This window comes from Pleurodeles waltl, chromosome 3_2 (genome assembly GCF_031143425.1).
Source record: "Pleurodeles waltl isolate 20211129_DDA chromosome 3_2, aPleWal1.hap1.20221129, whole genome shotgun sequence".
Classification (NCBI taxonomy): Eukaryota; Metazoa; Chordata; class Amphibia; order Caudata; family Salamandridae; genus Pleurodeles; species Pleurodeles waltl.
In genome coordinates, this window is record NC_090441.1 from 181,227,635 (window position 1) to 181,245,042 (window position 17,408).

Genomic DNA, 17,408 nt, shown 5'->3' on the forward strand with positions numbered 1-17,408 from the left:
TAGCTTTGTTAATGTGTGTGTGTGTGTGTACACACACACATACAAAATAAAAATCAGCTATGGCTTGACCTCCCACCCTGCACCCCCAACGCGCCCCCACCCACCTCTCTCTGCTCCTCACTCCATCTCTCTGCTGGGAGCAGACAGGGGACTGTGTTGCCTGACAGTAACAGATAAATTACTGTAATTATTTCCTACTTTGTAGGGGTCTGTTAAAGGAGAGCATACCTTTAACTTATGCTTTCCTAGATGATCTGACCTTTGTCCCAAAAACCAGAACATTTATTATAGGAAGTTGGCTCTGTATACACTATCTCAAAGTGAGAGATAGTGTGCACAGAGTCCAAGGGTTCCCCTTAGAGGTTGATAGTGGCAAAATTAGATAATACTAATGCTCTATTTTGTGGCTGTGTGGCCGAGCAGTAGGCTTATCAGAGGGTAGCGTTAAGCATTTGTTGTACATGCACAGGCAATACATGAGGAACACACACTCAAAGACTTAACTCCAGGCCAATAGGTTTTAATATAGAAAAATATATTTTCTTAATTTATTTTTAGAACCACGAGATTCAAATTTGAGGTAAGTACATAAAATGCAAGGTACTTCACACAGGTAAGTATAGAACTTTGATTTAAAACAGTAGTACACACAGTTTTGGTTAAAGTGGCAATAAGCTATTTTAAAAGTGGACACTGCAAAAAACAAAATTTCCTGGGGGAGGTAAGTTTTGGTTAGTTTTTCAGGTAAGTAAAGCACTTACACAGTCATAGGCAGCCCACCGTTGGGGTTTCAAGGCAACCCCAAAGTCACCACACCAGCAACACAGGGCCGGTCGGGTGCAGAGGTCAAAGGAGGGCCCAAAACACATAGGTGCCTATGAAGAACAGGGGTGCTCCGGTTCCAGTCTGCGTCCTCGGGGAGTAGACCAGGGGGGTTTTGTAGAGCACTGGGGGATGCACACAAGCACACAAAACACACCCTCAGCGGCACAGGGGCGGCTGGGTGCAGTGTCCAAAGTAGGCGTCGGGTTTGCTATTGAAAGCAATGGAGGGACCCGGGGCACTGGTAGGTGGTTCCTCTCGGTCCTGGGGGCTGCAGGTGCAGTGCTTGGTCCAGGCATCAGGTTCCTTTGTTACCAGGCAGTTGTGGTCAGCGGGAGCATCTGGATCCTCTCTGCAGGCATCGCTGTGGGGGGGGGTCGTCTCAGGGTGTCCACGTCATTGGAGTCGCCTCAGAGTCCTCTCTGCAGTGTTGGTTGTCCTGAACTCTAGCCAGGGGCATCGGGTGCAGAGTGTGAAGACTCACGCTTCTGGCGGGAAGTGAGAGTCTCTTTAAAGTTGCTTCTTCGTTGCAATGTTTTTGCTGTTTCTGGACAGAGCCGCTGTCCTCTGGAGGTTGTTGGTCCTTTAGGTGCAGGTCAGTCCTCTGAGTTCTCAGACGTCACTGGTCCCGTTGGGTGCGTCGCTGTGCAGGTTCTTTGAGTCTGGAGACAGGCCGGTAGGGCTGGGGCCATGTCAGTTGTCGTCTCCGTCGTCTCTGTGGGGCTTTCAGGTCAGCAGTCCTTCTTCTTTCTTCAGGTTTCAGGAATCTGATTTCCTGGGTTCAGGGTCGCCGCTAAATACTCAATTTAGGGGTGTGTTTAGGTCTGGGGGGCAGTAGCCAATGGCTACTGTTCTAGAGGACGGTTACACCCTATTTGGGCCTCCTCCCTGTGGGGAGGGGGGCACATCCCTAATCCTATTGGGGGAATCCTCCAAAACAAGATGGAGGATTTCTTAAGGCAGGGGTCACCTCAGCTCAGGACACTTTAGGGGCTGTCCTGACTGGTGGGTGACTCCTCCTTATTTTTCTCATTATCTCCTTTGGACTTGCAGCCAAAAGTGGGGGCTGTGTCCGGGATGTGGGCATCTCCACTAGCTGGAGTGTCCTGGGCCGTTGTAACACGAAGCCTGAGCCTTTGAGCCTCAGAGCTAGGTGTTACAGTTCCTTCAGGGGGAGGTGTGAAGCACCTCCACCCAGTGCAGGCTTTGTTTCTGGGCTCAGAGAGCACACAGGCTCTCACCCCATGGGGCAGAACTCCTCTCAGTGGCAGGCTGGCACAGACCAGTCAGTCCTGCACTGAAAGATTGGGTAAAACACAAGGGGCATCTCTAGGATGCCCTCAGTGTGCAATTTTAAATCAATCCAACACTGGCATCAGTGTGGGTTTAATAATCTGAGAAGTTTGATATCAAACTTCCCAGTATTTAGTATAGCCAATATGGAGCTGTGGAGTTTGTTTTTACAAACTCCCAGCCCATATACTTAATATGGCCACCCTGTGCTTACAATGTCTAAGAATGGACTTAGACACTGTAGCGGCATATTGCTCATGTAGCTGTGCCCTCACCTGTGGTATAGTGCACCCTGCCTTAGGGCTGTAAGGCCTGCTAGAGGGGTGACTTACCTATGCCACAGGCAGTGTTTTGTGGGCATTTCTTCCTGAGGGGGATGCCATGTCGACTTTGCCTTTTTCTCCCCACCAAACACACACAATCTGCAATGGCAGTGTGCATGTGTTAGGTGAGGGGTCCCTTAGGGTGGCACAACACATGCTGCAGCCCTTAGGGACCTTCCCTGGTCGCAGGGCCCTTTGTACCACTGGTACCTTTTACAAGGGACGTAACTTTGTGCCAGGGGTGTGCGAAATGTGGAAACAATGGTTCATTTTTAGTGAAAGAACACTGGTGCTGGGGCCTGGTTAGCAGGGTCTCAGCACACTTCTCAGTCAAGTCAGCATCAATATCAGGCAAAAAGTGGCAGGTAACTGCAACAGGGGCCATTTTCCTACATTTATTTAATGGTCTGACCTTTGTCCCAAAAACCGGGACATTAATTTAAAATTAAGGAAAGTGTTGGGGCACCGGGACAGTCCTCTAAAAACCGGGACTGTCTGGGGAAATCCGGGATGTCTGGTCACCCTAATTAAAATGTCACTCTGTCCTCATCTATCCTGAGACACGAGTCCATGATCCTCCCCCCCCCAGTGTCTGTGCGAAGTGTAATTCTGCATTTTCATGAAGTTAATAGTGTTTTGTCCTTTTTTGCAATGTCTAAAATATAGGGCTTGCTGTACTCAACATAAGAGCTCTTCTACTGAAATATTGACTACAAAACATCAACCTGTATCAATGTCCATTACAGGATATCGACCTGAGCAACATCCTCAAGGAATGTAGATTTGGAAATGGAATAGTATATCTGTATTCTACTACGGATGTGACTAAGACAAAAAATAAGCCCAGACACCAAAATAAAGGAGGTCCTGTTAGTGAACTAGAAAGATCAAAAAGTGACCAATGCTGCAAAATAGGCCAGTTTTGAACTTGTAAAGACGCGCTGTATATGTGTTTTGCAAGGTATAGGGTTCTGCATAGATTTAACTTTGCTGCAGGAAATGTTTGTTTTAATATCAGGGAATTCAGTGGTAAAAGAACTGGCCCACAAACAAACCCAAAAATGACCCACACACAGACCTGACACGCATAATAGAGGGCATTCACTGCAGTGCGAGGAGACAAATGTTGGGTGGTGTAACCTTATTAGATGAAATGTAATCATTTATGGTTGTTCTAATACCATCCACATGCTACACTAGTATGTTTACCTTTGAAACAATAACAGTTAATTTTGTCTTTACATTGAATAATGATGATTAACTTTAAGAAAATGTACTTCTCCATTATACGTAATGACGTGCTTTGTATTAATTGTAACATGACGTTTTAAATTAGAAATGTAATGTATAATCACAAGATGCAGAAGCTAACTTTACAGTATTATATGAATTAAATGTGCATTTGAAGTATTGTTTTAGCTAATCTGACTAGGCCAAGATTCCTGTATGTGAGAAAGTGTTTTCCATTTCCTGCTAACATGTCATTCATTGCAGGTAACTACAATGAAAAATGCTAGTTTGGAAATAGAGTTGCTGTTGTCTTACTCATAGTGAACTTGAGAAAGTAACCTTGAAGACACGGAGAGACTCGGAGAAAGTGTGACCACCTCTATTCATCCATGTTGCAATCATTGTACAAGAGACCAAAGACAGTTACCTTCCCAGGATCATCTTGGGAAACCATGAACAGGTGCAAGTTACCCCTTTAGATGTGAGAAGATGGGACTGGAACTTTACTGATCAGAGAAGGCATTACCAAATTGGATGTTCATCTTTAACCAGGACTTTCACTGATTGATTGTGGGACAGATGCGGTTTCCCTTTGGATGGAGAGGTACAGACCTCTCACTTTCCCAATTTCCCATGCCTGCTGAGTGTGGCTTCAGCCTATACTTGATTCTCTAAGAAGACTCTTGACCGAGCTTCTGATATGCTGCTGAATTCACTTTATGTCTGCCTTTTTACTTCATTGGTGATTTCTTTTCACACATGATGATATTTTTCCTAATGATTTATATCTTGTATTGACTTTTACCCTTTTTTTATCCAGTAGGTTGGAATATGCCCCTTCATTTAGGTTCCCTTAGGAGATTTTTGATTGCCCTTAGCTAAATTAGTTAGATGAGTCTATTTTCACACTAATGTGTGACAGACTGAACCAGCGAATGTTCTCAGACCATCAAATAATTCTACTTATGATTTGTGTAGCCATCTCAGAACTGCTTGTATGTTTAATGTTAACTTGCATGTGTGTTTTTCAGCACATTGGGTGGCCAATTGCTATTCTGTATCTTTACAATATGTTCTTGAGATTTGTTTACATCAACCTGAGTATTAACTTGTAATAAAACCCGTTAACTTGATTTCTGACTTGGGTCGTCAGTGTGTAGCCACACTGGTTACACTGTCTATTTTTGTGATGGTGGATTGTCGACATGATTTCCCTGTCTCACAACACACGTACATGGCTCCAAGATCTGTCAACCTCGTTTCGAACATAACCAGTAAATGCTCTGTCAATACCAGTGCTCAATGCAAAATTTGATGATTGTAATGACATACCAAAATAAAATATATGATTATTGGGTTTCATCTCCAGGACATAAGCCCTGTTGAACCTTGCGATTTAAGAGTGAAACATGTCGGCTGCTTTGCTGTGTATTATGCTGTTCATCAGAAAAACAACAAATAACAATTCTAAACATCTTGGGACTTCTTGGGTTCTTGAACTGAAGAGATTTTTCATTGTTTTTGTTGCCTCACAATATTGTAATGTTTTAGGAGTGTGGATTTGGGACAGCAGATCCAGGGAGGTGGGCAGCATATTTGTGTGACATCAGGGAAACTAATTGGTGGTTGTGGCGGAGAACCTTAGGCTGTCCATAAGAAGTAAGACTTCAATGGATATGTGCTTGTCCTGAGGGTAGCTTTGAGTGTGTGTTTGAGTGAGTTCACAACTGGACACCTCCTGACTGAGTGTGAACTTGGAACACAATTGCACACCCACTAGGTTAGTCATTCCCTCAATTGATTTGCATATTCTTGAAGGCACACATGTGAGTCTTGAATCACAAAAGACTGACGAGTTTTGTGCCTGCACCATATAAAATGACTCTCTGCGGTTTAACAGTGGAGGCTACCTTAGAGTGGTGGTGGGCAGAATATTCAGAGTGGCAGCAAAATCACCAGGAGTAGCTGAGCCCTCTGGCATGCCAGGTGGTGCCGTTTGCGCTGATTTCTCAGAACGGAACGCGCTCTTCGCACTAAATCACAGCGCAAAGACGTGCCTGTTAGTGGAACTCCACGGAATCTTGCAGACTTTTCATGTAACTCCCCCGAATTCTGCAGTCTCATATTCCGGAAGCTCCGCCTACCCTTACATCACAGAAGGACATGCAGCACTGAGCAGCAGCATATCCTTTTTAAAATATGAATATTATAGACTCATTTTTGGAGTGGGTAATTAAATGTTAATTACGAAACCTTTTGTCTTTTTTTCAGCAATGCCTTTCCACATAGGATTAACTATTGCTATCCAAGCCAACCTGAAAAAAATGACAACCATTTTCCGTTCCAGGCACAGTTTCTTTTTTGTTTTGTTTTGTTTTTGGCAGTTTGTCAGTTTCTGTTTATTATTAGTTTATTAGTTAATACAAACCATAAACATGCCTACTTCAAGCGATCATAAAATCATACTTTCATCTGCAGGACTAAAAACAACAGGATTAAACAGTTTAAGATCAGTAAAAGAAGCCTGTTTGAACCTGGCTTTGCACAGGAAAATGGTGTGAAAACTGCGTTGTGCGAGCATTGGGAACATAAAACATGCTAGGCGTATGGGCATCATGCAAAAAAGTGCATTGTGCAAACATTCAGGGGTATAGCACATACATGGGCATAAGCAGATATTCCACTACCCAACCGTGCATGCCATGAAGTGCAATCATGCCAAACTGTGTTATGAGACCGACAACAGACATACTATGCACAGAAGCATAAACAATAATTAATTTCCCATAGACCTGAGTGTGGGGTAACTTAAAATTGGCAGTGAAACCCTACCAGGGTAACTAAGAGGCTCAACAAGAAAAGAGAAGATCTTATACAAACAAACAAGGGGCGTAAAGCATACGTTAATTGGTAACAAAAGCTACTATGTCTCTGCAGGGCATAGTAACATACTTCACACTACTTAATTAAAACTGACACAGGCTGAACGGCCAGAAATAGACAGAATAGGGGGCAGAATTCCTCATCCCCTTCCCCTAGCAGCCCTCCCGTTTGATTAATTCACAACTCTGGGGTGGGGTCCATAGTTCTCTTATTTGTCCCCTAGCAGCCTATAGTAAAATAGAGACCTTCTAGAGTCCAGTTAGCATATGCCCCATCTAAGCCATAGGGTAATATCGCTATTTACAATGCTTTTATCTGATTATTGATAATTGCTAGAAACCGCACCAGCTGAATATTCGGCATAAGTTTTTTTTTATTTAGAGCCTCTATGGCCCACGATCTGCAAGTTCACATGGCAGATTGACCTCTCAATTTTTTGATTTTAAGTGGTATCCGTACTTTGAACTATTTATGGATCTGATTCTTGATCCATTAAGCAAAAGTCTATGGCCCTCATTCTGACCCTGGCGGTCCATGACCGCCAGGGCGGAGGGCAGCGGAAGCACCGCCAACAGGCTGGCGGTGCTTCCGGGGCAATTCTGACCGCGGCGGTAAAGCCGCGGTCAGAAGAGGTGAACCGCCGGTTTCCCGCCGGTTTTCCCCTGCCCCAGGGAATCCTCCATGGCGGCGCTGCATGCAGCGCCGCCATGGGGATTCCGACCCCCTTCCCGCCATCCTGGTCCTGGCGGTAAAAACCACCAAGAACAGGATGGCAGGAACGGGTGTTGTGGGGCCCCTGGGGGCCCCTGCACTGCCCATGCCACAGGCATGGGCAGTGCAGGGGCCCCCTAATAGGGCCCCATAATGATTTTCAGTGTCTGCCTAGCAGACACTGAAAATCGTGACGGGTGCCACTGCACCCGTCGCACACCAGCAACTCCGCCGGCTCCATTCGGAGCCGGCTTCATCGTTGCTGGGGCTTTCCCGCTGGGCCGGCCCAGCGGGAAAGTTGGAATGGTCCCTGCGGTCATTTGACCGCGGGCGGTGTTTGGGCGGTTTCCGCCCAGCGGGCAGCACCCGCCGCCCGCCGGGGTCGGAATGACCCCCTATATATCCAGTTTAGATATGGCTGCTCACCTCTCAAATCCTATAATAGTACTCGGAATTCTGCCCCAAGTACTGATCTATGTACCAGCTGCAATTGTACTCCAGAATCTACTATACATTTCATGTTCATATGCCCAGCATATAAGATCGCTCGACGGTAGTGGCTAAGACCAGTGTATAGAATTATGGGGATGAGACATTGTATGGCTGCCTTAAGGATTATGATAAGGGATACTTCCACTTCTCTATTCTGTGCGGTCAGCAAGTATATTGCAGCCGCATGGCATATACGTAATCGCTTTTTAAAAAATGACAAATTTTAATGTTTTGTTTTAGTCTTTAGCTTTAATTATTTATTTAAGACTGAAACAAGATGTCACGACCTTAGTGACTGCCTTTTGGGCCGAATGATAGGGTCTAGGGGGTCAAGTACACCTTGAAGGAAAGTATCCTCATGATTTTAAGTACCCATGTTTTATCTTCCTTTAAAAAAAAAAATATATATATATATATATATATATAATTTTTTATATATGTTGAATTTGTGATATTTATGTTTTTTTTCTCCTTTTTATTACAATTTTTTTATTTGAGAGATGGTTTTTTGCTTTTATCGTTGATTGATCTGCAAGTTCTTCCTCCCAGGGCTAAAAACTCTTTGCGGAACAGGACCCTCCGGCGTACTAGTAATTTAGGGCACAAGTGGCACAATAATTCCTCTGATTGTCCCTTCTTCTGCTATTCAGGTATTAAGTCTAGGGATGGAAGGAGACCAAATTGCATTCTTATAAGTTCCCTCTTGATGCTTAATGAAAATGCTTCCTCAAAGTAGGGTTGATCCTTTCTGATATCATAAGAATTTATAATCAGCCACCCATGTGCTTGTTTTGCTAGTTTTGTTTTATCCTCCCAGTGGCTTTTCTGCTGGTTGCATTTATTCAGAGTTGGCTTGAAGATATGTTCACTCATGTTCAGTTGCCATAACTCTGAAAGACCAAGATTCTCTATACTGTTCTGTAGATACTTGGTGAAGTGACTTTTCCCTCTTTGTAGATTAATTTCTGCCTAGGCAAGGTGTGCGCATGAATCTTCAGGGGCATTCCTTAATCGATGGCAGCATCTGACAAAAGCCTCTTGTCTGTCTAAAGATTGTTTTACCAGAGAAAATCCAAGTCTTACTTGGGCGGGTGAGGCAGACGTCCGTAGCTGAAAGACCCATTTATATATCTGTAATATAAGCTTCTCCAAGATGTGGACATCTTCGTCTAGCATTATCTCTCCTCCGTAGGATACAGTAGGAATCAGTTTTGATTTTATCACATTAATCAGTGCCTTTAGATTATGCCCCCACAGGTTTTTCCTTAAATGAGAAAAAGCAAAATTTTGCGCATCTGTTTTCGTTATAATGGCTTTGTTTTGTGCAGTGAAGGAAGCCCTCGAGTCCAGTTTGAACCCTAAGTACATATAGGTTGGTGTTTTATCAATCGTAGACCCATTGAGGTACTATTTCCTCTGTTTGGAAATTTGGGGGGTTATTACAACTTTGGAGGAGGTGTTAATCTGTCTCAAATGTGACGGATATAACACCAGCCGTATTACGAGTTCCATAGGATATAATGGACTCGTAATACGGCTGGTGGTATATCCGTCACTTTACCGTCACTTTTGGGATGGATTAACACCTCCTCCAAAGTTGTAATAACCCCCTTGGTGATTTAAGGGTATGACTTTGGTCTTTGTAAGATTGATTTCTAGTTGATTGTTGCCCGAGAACTCAGCAAGCCTCTTGAGCAGTCTACGTAGGCCTATTCGGGTGATGCTGCACAGGAGCAGATCATCTGCATATTCAATGTTATACAACTGTTGGCCGCCAAGACTCGGTGCATGCGGCACCATTTCAGCAAGGAATAGTGGAAGATCCAAAATAAACAAGTTGAACAGAGGTGGTGCTAATATTGACTTCTCTGGACAGGCAGGGCCCATTGCCTACCTTGATCTTCTCCCAGACTTTAATACATGGCAACCGAATTAGCCTCAAAAGCTTTGGCAGGATTCCCTAGTGTTGTAACTTTTCCCAAAGCTTATCTAGGGTGAAGCGGTAAAAGCCCATCTTAAGGTCCACAAAACACATAAACGGCGGCGTACGGGTGTCACTTGCCCTTTTCATAATGAGGCCCATGGCCATCAGGTTAGAGAGAGTCCCTGTTTTTTTGGTGAACCCTGTTTGATTCATAGGCACCCTTCTAGCCTCTGTCCTCCACTCCAAGAGATCCTGCAGGAGTAGGGTTGAGAAGTATTTGAGGCCCACACCTAGCAGGGCTAATAGTCGGTAATTACTTGAAGACTCAGCTGCCCCACCTTTGAAGATGGGATGCATGACTGACCACCTCCAACCTTTTTTGAATGCTTTCAGTCAGTAGTATATTGTTGAACATCAAGGTCGGAAGCCTCCCCAAATTATAGTGTTTTCTTGCAGGAGGGCTGGTAGTATTACATTAGGACCAGGTGTACAGCTGGTAGGTGAGTTCTCAGTGCCTTTTGCCAGTGACACAGTTGGATATTCCTAGATTTCTGCATCATCATTGCTGTTGTTTTTAATAAGTGCCATACCGAATCGGCCCATACTGAGTCATGGGGCGGATGAAACATCTGTGCATCCCTTATAATGCACTCTTAAAAAGTTCACCCATTCTTCCTTGTGTATGTTAGCAGCCCTGGGGCTCTTATTAAGTTCATTGATTAGCTTCCAAAATTTCCTATGATCATTTGGTTTCAAAGAGTAGAGAAGCTTGGCCCATAACACTTTAGACCTTCCTTTCTTGTGCGGCCAAACCTCTCTTTTTAACCTTCTGCGATCAGATCGAAGACACTTTAACAATGCATATTCTGCGGTGAGCGAAGCAGTTGTGGGAGAATTCTGTTAATTCGAGAACTGATAAGGCGAATTGGCTTTGGCCAGTTGATGATCCTATTATACTTGATGCTTGTGCTGTTGTGTGAGATGTTGGTTGGGTACCTTGCTGTTAAACACTCCGAAAGACATTCCCATGCCTTTATTGCATTCTGCTCACTAACTGATACTTCTTTTCAAAATTCCCACCGCCTCACTTGCCAAGCCTTGAATATTAACCAGACTCCATTTGAGGCATTTTAGATTTTCAGTATGAGGTATCTACCTGCACCATCCAGACATAGCCCAGAATGGCTGTATTGGCACTGAACCAGATATTTTGTGGGTGGTGATTACCAGCTGTTAATTTGTAAATAGAAACGTGCCGGTGCCCAAAGCTGTCCACTGAAACATACGGCTACTGCAATTAAATGTTTGAGCACAGAATACTTAGACACGGTAATCCAAAAGCCATCTCTGGCCTCTTTAATCCATTTACAGACATTCCCTGCCCCTTCAGCTCACTATTGCAGCTTGCTTCTGTCTCCCTTTGTGACGCTTTCTTGTTTTTCTCTTCCCCCATCTTTCCCATATGTGTCTTTTGCTTGCAGTAAATGTTTGAGGCAGAAAAATAAGTGCCGGCCCTCAAAAATAAGTGCCAGTGCTCACACCAGAAACCACCGGCTCAAATTAAGCACTGGTGATCACTCTCGGGTCTCTGATCGATTATGAAATCAATCACCCTGCTATTCTAGCTGGCGCTCTCCATGGTAATCAAGGTAGGAGGTCGTCTTGTCGGAGGACGTTGTCCAAGATAGTGGGATCTCCCTCTGAAGGCGGTCAGGTACAGTATTACTGCTGGTGATACTGTGTACTATATAGCTTCACAGCTACGATGCAGTTGTAGGTAAAGCAACACTGCCATCTATAGGTTAAAACAAAATTAACATCGCATTCGCTATAAACGTGTAATACTTTCACACACCCATAGCAGCATTTTGAGCTCATCCCAATTATGACTCTTCGAAAACGTATGACTGAGGGAGTGTTGACCCTCTCCCTTCGCTACACTCTGCATTGTGTATTAGTTGCATAACGTCTGGTAAAGAACTAAAACCGTCTGTAGACAAATCAAAACAGGGCGAAATAGGTTAGTTTTCGGAAACAAACTCTACAAATCCCTCTACTGTTTAAGAATTTTCTCACAAAGTGAGGTGTAATAAAGTTGGGGGACTACGTAAAGCTTGCAAGCTTGCCAAATTCACCCAAGTGGAAGAAACACATCGGCCACACCACAGGAGTCCGGGTTCAATGACAGTGAATGACTCCTGGTGGAATTGTAGGAGTGAATCAGGGGTCCCACATCATTTTGGGGACCACCACATCAGTCTTACACATTGTAGTAGGGTCTGTGCAATTAAGAACTCTGCCCTTCACTGCTCCCATAAAGAGTCATGGCAACACAGGAGGGGAGGACTTTGCTCATGTTTTGGTTGAATTTCCATAGCTCCCTCCTATAAATCATGACGCAAGAGTATTTGAGTGCCTTGCGTGAAATGACAATTGTCTGAGGCCTCTAAAAGGTCTTTGGTCTGAGAAAAGAGACTAGTCTTTGATACATTTGTCAGCAGGATCTTCTTTCAATAGAGACAATTAGAACATAAATTACATGTGCTTTTGTGCGATACAGCATCTCTTAAAAATCATTCTTCATAATTATTAGGTTGGTACTTGCAGACGACAGCGGTATCTGGATCCATATATTTTTTGATTTATCCATGGCATTCGACACCTTTGATCTGAGATTCCATACGATAGGATGTTATATTGTGGTATGCATCATATGGTAATAAGAAGCGTTTTCTACTGTGATGGTGTGCTTGAGCTATTTAGCATCATCATAGCAGAGCTTAATATAACAGGAGATGGTTGAGTTTAACTATCTGACTTTGAGCTAACCAGAAAGGAGTGGTGGATGCCACGCTGACCACAATTAGACAGTCTATCCCTTCAGCAAATGACTCCTACGCTAAGGCCCACATGTGTCCACACATTTCCCATAGACACAGACAAGTTAAAGTTCTTTGGTACACAAGTCCCTATGAGGCATACTATCAGGAGCACACTCGCCATGGCTCCCTTTTACTTTCTTTCACATTCCTCCCACTACAAGCTACAAGAACCACACATCCCCCTCTAATGCCACTAACATATGAGATGGATCCCACACTCCAAGTTGCCATCATCTCCTTTGTCGCTACTGACCAATTTCCCCCTCAAGGTTTCAGTCATATGGTCGTCTGGTCTGAGGCTTTATTTCTTTCTCTTGCTAAGTCTACAATCAGTGGTTCAGGTTCTCTAGCCTATAACTACTTCTGAAAAAAGATAAGTCTGACTCCTCCTTTACTCCAACTAAAGACTTGTCTCTCTTATTTTTTTTTCCTCCATTTCTGTTTTACAGCAAACAGTTGCTTTTCTGGTGTTTTGCTCAACCAAGAGTGGCCTCTCCTGTATCACCAATGTTTTCACTTCAGCACACAGTAATTGTCTATCAGTCAAATTTATTCTCCTTCTCCAATTGGCCACATGTCACATAGTCAACTATTCGGTCTACATATTAGGCTTATTTCCTTTGACATCACCCATGTAGTCCTCAAATGTTTCCCATATCTCTCCAATCATTCATTCTATTTCCAAAAAAACTCCATCCAGTCCTTTTCTACCATTTTCCAAGGGGTGCTCCCCAAGACCAGTGGCGGCTGGTGAACTTTGAAAGTGGTGGAGAATAAACCTACATCCCAGTTTGCACCATGCAAGTGAGCTCCTATCCTGTACTTTGAGGAGGCAGATGGAGGGAGGAGTGGTTCCTCCCTGAGATTTCTTGTAACAGAGAAAATGGTGCATTTGTCAGCACAATTTCCTTCTGGCTCTTACCTTCTTAGAGGTACAAATTAATGGGGAGAGTAGAATCAAGGGTCTGGCTTGGCTCTAAGAGTCTGTGCAGGGGCCAGGTCATGAATACGTTTGAAATGTAAATCGTGCAACAAGTACTACGTAAAAATTAGAGTCCCTTCAAAGTTCAAAAAAGTATATTTCTTTAACACGTGGAAGCATTTCACTTAAGTACACCAGCTTATATTACTGCATTGAGATGTGTTTAATTTTGCACTAGAAGTTTTATTTTTATTCTTCATGTCTGCAAACATGCTCGCTCTTTCAATTTAAAGAGCTACCACCAAGATTTTAAGTGTTTTTTTAAAGGTGATGGTTTGATCATTTAATATATGGGATGAGGTACCCCGAGAGTACATGATAAGGCCTTGTTCCTCTATATGGTTATGGAACTCCTCTGTACATTTCAAAATCCATATAATGTATGGCAGGTGGTACTTTAACCTGTCACAAATCTCTAACCTACTCACTAATTTCCTACTCATTACCAGCCCACATCCCTTTGACCATGCTGTTAGACACGTCTGCCACCATCTCTCCTGCCCTTTGTCTCCTCCAAATGATCACATCATCAAATGTAAACACTGTCCAAAGTCCCCACCATCACTCTTAAATCAAATTCAGAACAACCTCACCCTAATATTGAACTCAGCATCATTTGACACACTTAATGGCAAACTGAGAACAACTTTGATTCACGCAATCTCTTCCAGAGCTTTGCTCATGCAGCTCTTTGTCCAGTGCACTAAATTACTCCCAGCATCAAAACATTCCATCCCAAAACATGTTTATTCCTCTGTAAGTGAAACTAAAACCTACTAAAGCTCTTGAGGCGTACAAACATACAAGGAGTGCCATGAGAGTGACCTCTACATCTGAAAAACCCTTATTAGTATCATAATCACACATCTCAAAATGCCTCATCCCTTCTTCTAACACTGGGTGACAGCTGGATCACTATTGTTGTATTAATCCAAAATGGAAACTATTTATCTTTCTCGAAACCTTGGTACCTGCTTCTCTCCCTTCCCTGTTCATTTACCACCAGAAATCAGGACCACCTCATCAGTGTCTTGAGGATTATTTCAATTCTTGGATAAACATGGATGCATTCATAAACAGCACAGCCACAGCAGATAGATTCCAACTACTGGATATTCAAAAATATGTTCTACCATTCTGCTGCACACAGCCAAGAAGTCTCTACTATAAGTCTCTAGTATATCACTGACTTATTATTTTACCACAAAAGATAACGCTCTAAAGCACTATCTTCAACCTTCCCAGACACAGACCCACCTTACAGTACAGCCCCAAGTTGGCTGGTTCTTAGATAAAAACAGGGGGCCTCATTTGCAACATTTTAGCACAGGGCAACGCCACAAGGCTTCTTGCTGCACTGCCCCTTGTCAAAAGGAAAGGGCAGGAATGTGTTGTATTAATGAAATATGGCACACGCCTTTCTGCCTGTGCTGGCATACAAATTGGTGCCTAGCGACAACGCAGACACCCTTGCACCATGGTGCATGGGTGTCTGTGTTGTTGGCACAATTGTTTTTGTGCAGGAAAGGACACCTTCCTGCACCAACTCAACCAATGGAGGCGTTTTCCTCTTTCTTTGTGCTGCAGAATGCAGCACACATAGAAAGAGGAAAAAACTAGGAGAAATAGTTATTTCTTCTCGTTATACACAGTTTTGATGCATTCCCAGGTTTACAGATTCTTTTCAATCTGGGAATGTGTCAAAACCAATGGGTGCTGCATGGGAAAAGCCACTGCAATGCCTATTGAACATCTCCTTGATGTAGAGTAATGCAAGAGCTGCCTTGCCTTACTCCATATACATGAGGCCATTCAAACCACACCAGGTAGCTTTGAGTCACCTCATAGATATGATTGAGAGGCCTGCGTCATTGGAGCATCATAAGAAGTGACGCTCCGCCAGTGCAGGCCTCTTGTAAATGCCCAGGTTCTTTACAAGCTGCTGATATTTGTCTTCAATGCCATGAATGGTTTCGTCCCACGACTATCTCTCTGAAAATCTAGGATGGTACGTTCCAGCTCATAAGCTGTTTTCAGACAGCTAAGTCCTGCAGGCTACACAAAATATCCATGTGCACCATGTAGGACTAGTCCTGTCAATCACTCGATCTGTCTTCTAGTTGAAACATGTCAAATCACGTTTCTCACACCAGTCAAACCTGCTCAAGGAGCACCTCATCTTCCAGGAATTGTCTGAACTACCATATCTAGACTCAAATCTGTCACTGTAATCTTGTATCTTTAAACTGCTATGAAGTTGTGTGTACTGTCTCTGGTCGCTATGTACAAATAGTAGTGACGACGAGAGAGACTGTGTACACAGGTGTTGTTGGATTTACACACAGTGAGAAACCAAGGTGTGAGACTCTCACCCAGTGTGTAAGATTGTCAGATTCATACTCATTGAGTAACCTTGTGCTCCAAGAAGCAAAACTTACACTTAGTGAGTGAAACTCTGCTCACAGGCAGGGGACAGACAACTAATTAAAGAGACTCTGCACTACCATTTAAACCTCAAACCCAATGCATGACGCTGTGCACCAAGATGTGGGTCTCACACCAACTAGAAGCGACTCTGAACCTAGGCGTAGACTCACAGCAAACAAATATGCCTGAGCTGTAAGGAGAGAGACTAACAGTGAGACTGTGCTTCAAGAAGAGAGACCCACGCTAGTGAGTGAGAGGGTTTTTCATGATGTAAGACTTGCGCACCGACAATTCAGACACAAACCCAGGTACGGAGACTGCGCTCCAAGACATAAAATTGAGGGCTAGATATATTAAGGTTTTGCATCTCCCTTGAACCACACAAGGGGGCGCAAGGATGACACAAACCTAAGTTATCAATCCACGCAAGACCACATTGCATTGCCCTGCATGGCTTGATAAATCTGGATTAATGCAAGGCAGCACAAATCAATGTTTTGCATTACTCTGCCCCAGGGAGGCTTTACATGGGTGGAGCATGGAAGCCTTCCTGCACAAAAACAAAAACAATCCTATGTACAATGCAGGCACTCTTACGCCATGGTGCAAGGGCACCTGCATTGGTGATAGGCAACCAAAGGTGTGCCAGTGCAAGGAAAGGGCAAAAAAGTGACTTGCTGCATTGTGTGAAAGTATGATAAATATGCAGCTGAATTTCAACGTGTGACACTGTCTTTGAAGAGGTGAAACTCACAGCCAACAAGTGACACTATGCCAAGTGAGAAAACCTATCAAGCATAATATATAATTGTCACCCAAGTACAGCTTTGGCACACCACAAATCTAGCGAAGGGATGCCTTTACTCACAATGAAGACAGATGTCTTAAGGCGTGGGCAAAGTGGGCAATTTCTCAGGGTCCCCAACATCAAAGAGGCCCTTGTGTAAACTTTCTCTCTCTCTGTTTCACCTCTGTCTAATTCTAGATCTCTGCCTCTCTCCTTCACTCTGGCCATCGCTATCCCTAACTCTCACTCTTTACACAGTGTCATCTTAAGGATTTTTGGAGCACCCTGAAAGAGGCTTTTCAACTGTTTTTATGTAACTTAGTTTCTGAAAGATTCTTTGGCATCATGCTGGCTTGAATTAGTAGAAAATGGGTAACACAAGTCAGAGTTGTTTCAAACAGTGGCCTCTAAAATATGTCTTGCCCAGGCCCCACAAAATAGTTCAGATCACTGTAGCTCAAGAACACAGCATGTTTCTTTGTCCTTTATGAGGAATGGTTGTTTCCGGTCCCTGTATTTCTGCCAGCAGTTTAACCCCAGGCTGTTTTTCTGTTTTGGCGCTGATCAAGAGTCTCTTTACCCTGTGGTTAAATTAAATTATGAAGAGGCACTTTGAAGTTAAAGGTTCCTCATCCCCATGCTTTATAGCGCA

At 43.7% G+C, this 17,408-nt stretch overlaps 1 long non-coding RNA gene across 1 annotated transcript in view; it reads left to right on the forward strand.

The window, feature by feature from the left end:
* The window catches only part of LOC138286779 (uncharacterized), a 46,007-nt gene extending 41,310 nt beyond the window's left edge, over positions 1-4,697 (forward strand). The window contains exon 3 of the long non-coding RNA XR_011202061.1: positions 3,933-4,697. This is a non-coding gene — a long non-coding RNA (uncharacterized lncRNA). The remainder of the gene's footprint in view (positions 1-3,932) is intronic.
* Positions 4,698-17,408: the final 12,711 nt, after the last annotated feature.